This window comes from Lathyrus oleraceus, chromosome 4, assembly GCF_024323335.1.
Source record: "Lathyrus oleraceus cultivar Zhongwan6 chromosome 4, CAAS_Psat_ZW6_1.0, whole genome shotgun sequence".
Lineage (NCBI taxonomy): Eukaryota > Viridiplantae > Streptophyta > Magnoliopsida > Fabales > Fabaceae > Lathyrus > Lathyrus oleraceus.
In genome coordinates, this window is record NC_066582.1 from 448,941,807 (window position 1) to 448,947,806 (window position 6,000).

General features: G+C 31.1%; 1 non-coding gene across 1 annotated transcript; it reads left to right on the top strand.

The window, feature by feature from the left end:
* Positions 1 to 5,498: 5,498 nt before the first annotated feature.
* Positions 5,499 to 5,572, top strand: TRNAT-AGU (transfer RNA threonine (anticodon AGU)). Its single transcript has one exon. It is a non-coding gene; the product is annotated as a tRNA-Thr (tRNA).
* Positions 5,573 to 6,000: the final 428 nt, after the last annotated feature.

The window sequence follows — 6,000 nt, forward strand, 5'->3', positions numbered from 1 at the left end:
AAGATCTCTGATCAAGAAGTGTGTATGATAATGGTGTCCATCATGAAGAGTCTTCTCAAGCTTCATCAGGGATAAGGTTCAAGGTTCCAATGAAGTGCTATAGTGAAATAGTATGTACACGAGATCATGAATCTTCAGAGTTGTGAAAGAGATGAAGATTGAAAGATCATAATATCCGTGTCGACTAATATGAATCTGTAAAGGTTCATCAGGGATAAGGTTCAAGGTTCCAATGAAGTGCTATAGTGAAATAGTATGTACACGAGATCATGAATCTTCAGAGTTGTGAAAGAGATGAAGATTGAAAGATCATAATATCCGTGTCGACTGATATGCGTCTGTAAACGTTCATCAAGGATAAGGTTCAAGGTTCCAATGAAGTGCTATAGTGAAATATTATATTCACGAGATCATGAATCTTCAGAGTTGTGAAAGAGATGAAGATTGAAAGATCATAATATCCGTGTCGACTGATATGTGTCTGTAAAGGTATAAGATTGACTTTTGAATTTACAAAGGTAAATCACAACTTAATTTTGAATGGTCGAAAAACCTCTAATTTTTTTTATTAAAATAACCAAAAAATTTTTTTGTACTTAGCCAATGAGTTAAAATATCAATGAAAGAAAAAGTATTATCTATATATTTTTTGATTAAAACTAGAAGTGGAAGCAAATAAAGATTACAAGTTTTCCGAGAGATAATCATATTAACCACAACAAAATAAATCATCTCGATAAGGAATGAAGACAAACCAAAAATTTATTTACATCTTAAATTTAAAAATTCTTCGATTATTGGTTGTTTGAAGTCCTACCAGTGTAGACAAAAAGATTGAGTTGCTTTGAGGTCAAATCGAAGCAACTCAGATCATGCACCTCAAATTTCAAATCCATGTATTTTTCAATATACTTGGAATTGGAAGAAATGGAGGCCAGATTCGAGCTCCTGAGCATTTTTCCTTTAAAATGATATCCTTACTTTTTATTTTGGTGGTGGTTGATGGTGGACCAGTCCGGTGAGGTCCATTGGAGAAGATGACCGGAGCCCTAGCTCCGGTGGTGTGGTGGCAAGGTCCTATCCATCAGATAATTTCCGAGAGATAATCATATTAACCACAACAAAATAAATCATCTCGATAAGGAATGAAGACAAACCAAAAATTTATTTACATCTTAAATTTAAAAATTCTTCGATTATTGGTTGTTTGAAGTCCTACCAGTGTAGACAAAAAGATTGAGTTGCTTTGAGGTCAAATCGAAGCAACTCAGATCATGTACCTCAAATTTCAAATCCATGTATTTTTCAATATACTTGGAATTGGAAGAAATGGAGGCCAGATTCGAGCTCCTGAGCATTTTTCCTTTAAAATGATATCCTTACTTTTTATTTTGGTGGTGGTTGATGGTGGACCAGTCCGGTGAGGTCCAATGGAGAAGATGACTGGAGCCTTAGCTCCGGTGGTGTGGTGGCAAGGTCCTATCCATCAGATAATTTCTCCATGTTTTAATCTTAACCATTCTTTTTGGATTAACACACGTGTACACACATTGACTGTGACATTTGGTGGAAGCGCGCATTTGGCCATCAGATATGCCACCTCAATTAATGAGGGAGATCTGATGGCCCATGTTTTTTTTTGAATTTTGTTTTAATTTCTTAATTTTCATTTAATCGTTTTATTTTGTTTAACTCATAGAAATTTCCAAGATGTCATGTTTGAAGATTAAATTGTTATCTGATGTGATGATCGAGGCTATTTGGTTTCAATGATGACAATATTTGGTTTCAACGATCTATATATTTACCATTAAAACAAGAAGTGAAAGAAAATAAAAATTATAATACTTTTGAGAGATAATCATATTAACTACAACAAGAGAAATCATCTCGATAAGGAAAGAAAACACACTAAAAATGTATTTACATCTTAAAACTGCTAATTTTTTTTCTCAAGATCAAGAGAAGTTCTAGAGAAAACTTGTTGGTATTTATATTGCCACATATATCTCATCATGATACCAACAATTTCTAAGACCGTTCATAATGTTTGGATCTATATATTTTCAAGTATGATGTTTGCGACATTCTATTTGGTTTTGATGATGACAACAATATTAGGTGAAGTCTTCATCAGTGGTGACCAAGGTGTCATGTTTGAAGATTAAATTGTTATCTGATGTGATGATCAAGGCTATTTGGTTTCAATGATGACAATATTTTAAGGTGAAGCGGTCATCTTTTGTGGTGATCAATTTATGGTGATCAATTTGTGGTGCTTAGAGATTAAGTTATCAAAGCTCGCATTTGGAGGTCAACACCTAATGTAAATCGGCATCCGATAGAGTTAGTGAAGATCTCTGATCAAGAAGTGTGTATGATAATGGTGTCCATCATGAAGAGTCATCTCAAGCTTCATCAGGGATAAGGTTCAAGGTTCCAATGAAGTGCTATAGTGAAATATTATGTACACGAGATCATGAATCTTCAGAGTTGTGAAAGAGATGAAGATTGAAAAATCATAATATCCGTGTCGACTGATATGTGTCTGTAAAGGTATAAGATTGACTTTTGAATTTACAAAGGTAAATTACAACATAATTTCGAATGATCGAAAAACCTCTAATTTTTTTATTAAAATAACCAAAAAATGTTTTTGTACCTAGCTAATGAGCTAAACTATCAATGAAAGAAAAAGTATTTTATATATATTTATCGATTAAAACTAGAAGTGGAAGCAAATAAAGATTACAAGTTTTTCGAGAGATAATCATATTAACCACAACAAAATAAATCATCTCGATAAGGAAAGAAGACAAACCAAAAATTTATTTACATCTTAAATTTAAAAATTCTTTTTGCTCAAGATCAATGGAATTCCTCGAGAAAACTTGTTGGTATTTGTATTGCCACATATATCTCATTATGATACCAATAATTTCTAAGGTCGTGAATAATGTGTAGTTCTATATATTTATAGGTATGATGTTTACTATAAGGTGAAGTCTTCATCACTGGTGATCAAGATCTGATGCTTGGTGATTAAGTTGTTATCTGATGTGATGGTCAAGGATATTTGATTTAAATGATGACAACACTATAAGGTGAAGCATTCATCTGTTGTGGTGATCAATTTATGGTGCTTAGATATGAAGTTATCAAAGCATGCCTTTGGTGATCAACACTCAATGTAAAGCGACATCGGTGGAGTTAATGAATATCTATAATCAAACAGTGTGTCTGACAATGGTGCCTATAATGAAGAGTCATCTCAAGCTTTATTAGGTAGAAGGTTCAAGGTTCCAATTAAGTGATAAAGTCAAAGATAATATAGACGAGATCATGAATCTTCAGAGTTGTGAAAGAGGTGAAGTGTGAAAGATCGTGATGTCCATGTCAAGTGATATGGGTATGTAAAGGTATAAGATTAAATCTTGAAAATTTACTATGGAAAATCACTACACACTTTCGAATGATAAAAAACCATTTAATTATATATATATATATATATATATATATATATATATATTTATTTATTTATTCACTTTTGTCTTTATGCTTTTGAGAGTGAATCTTTTATCTGTGAGGTGTTAGGTTCTAGTGTGGAGACATTGTTGTGATATCTCGATTGTGAGAAGTTTGTTTTAAGTTGTGTGATAAATAAATTAAAAATATCTTATTTGGTTGTTGAGGTGAACTTGATAAAAAAATTTCTTGGTTTGGAGGTCTTCGTCATTAAAAATCATGTTTTGTTTGTGATCTTAACCAGATATTATAAAATCTTGTTTGGTTTGAGATTTTCCTGGTGGTAAAATCTCTTGGTTGGGAGGTCTCCGTAGTTAAACTCAAATTTTCGGTTGGAAGGTTCGTGGGTAAATTCTGTCAAAATCTCACATCATAGTGAAAACTCTCAAGAAGGAATTCTCGAAGAGTGAATTATGGAAAATTATTAGGACAAACCTCTATAAATATCTTATGCATATGTCTCTTACCTTTTCTCTTTATATTTCAGCCATTTACTTTCGTTGCATATCCATAAATTTGAATTTCTTTATTTTGCTACTTATCACTAGTTTGTTTTATAATTTTGTTTTAAGCTCTAATTTTATTAACACTTTTTAACTGGACACCATTTTTCAAACTCACACAATTCTCCCCTCTTGTGTTAGGAGTCACTTGTCCAACATAATAGTCTTAACGACTTGCGCATAACATGGAGAAATGTTTAAAATTGTTACACCATGGAGCTTCAATTCAATATTTGTATTAAGAGTTCAAAATGACAACTTCCAAAGAAAAGTTTGGATTATAAGAGAACTTTTAGACTTTTAGATGAATTTGAAATTTGAAGAAGGACTTTCTGTTAGAATCACCAACAAACGAAACATGATATGCTAATTTTATAGAAAATTATGCATCATTTACAAAATTTAAGGTGAGAAAGTCTTCATTAATAGTAGTATGAGGCTTAATACAACAATTTTGGAGCAAATATTGGTGGGGGTGGAGGACTTGCTTGAATGAATTCAAATTTCAAAGTTTTGAAGAATCACATTCACTAATTATATGATTATATTTTGTTCAAAGGATTCTAACTCAGATTAACATTCCTTAGACTATGAAATTCAAGAACATCCTCCTCTTTTGAAGTAAAAATTGTTTTTCAAGATTTTAAATGACACTTGAGGGACTTCCGTGAATTATCCATAATGACACCAAGGATGCAATTATCGAGACTTTTCATAATAGTTACAAAAAGATAAGGAGACAGAGGATCTCCTTGTCTAAGACTATGCATTGGTGAATTTTTTTTGTGATAGACTACCATGCCAATTAATATTCATTATGAAAGAATAAGTTCAAGACATAATAAAATTGACTACTTGATATGAAATATAGAAAATACCAATACATTTTTTTGATAAATTCTTATCCAATCTACCATAGGCTTTTGCATGATCTAACTTCATCACCATAAAGATTTTTTTTTTGGTAGATTCCATAGAATGAAATATTTTTTGAAGAATAATAGTATTGTCAATAGTACTCCTTCCACCTTCAAATATATTTTGATTAGGAAAAATAATCTTAGGCGTCATCCGCTATAAGATGACTTTTGTCACAATCTTGTAAATAACATTACAAATAACTATTGGTTAGAAGTCAAAGGCTTTTGAAGGATCAACATATTTGAAAATAATATTTAACTAAGTTTTCTTAAGTGTTGTTAATATTTATAATGACTTATGGTTTAAATTTTTGTTTTTATTAGAGAACTAAAATCATGTCTTTTTTTTTCTTGAAAAAAAGAGAGGTGAAAACCAAAGATTTAAGAACTAAGAATATCCCTATTTTTCTTAACTCCTTAATTCATTGAGTTTATCTTCTCATTTTAATTTTATTCTCAGAGAATTCTATCCTATAATAATATATAAGAACATAATTACTATAAACAAAACACATAATCTTCTAAAATAGATAAAACAAATTTATAACTAGCTTTCATAGCTCAGTTGGTTAGAGCACCTGTTTAGTAAGCGGGAGGTCTTGAGTTCAACTCTCAATGAAAGCAACAATTCTTTTATTATGTATACTTTCCATTAAAATAAGAAGTGGAAGCAAATAAAGATTACCGTTTGTTTAGAGATAATCATATTAATCACAACAAGATAAATAATCTTGATAAGGAAAGGAAATAAACCAAAAATGTATGTACATCTTAAGATTACTATTTTTCCTCAAGATCAAGGGCAGTCCTAATATATTTGGTTTTAATGATGACAACAATATAAGGTGAAATATTCATTAGTGGTGACCAATATGTGATGCTTGTAGATTAAATTGTTATCTGATGTCATGATTAATGTTATTTGGTTTTAATGATGACAACATTGTCAAGTGAAACTGTCATCTTTTATGGTGATCGATTTGTGTTGCTTAGAGATTAAGTTATCAAAGTCTGCTATGTGAGGTCAACCCAATGTAAAGCGGCGTAAGATG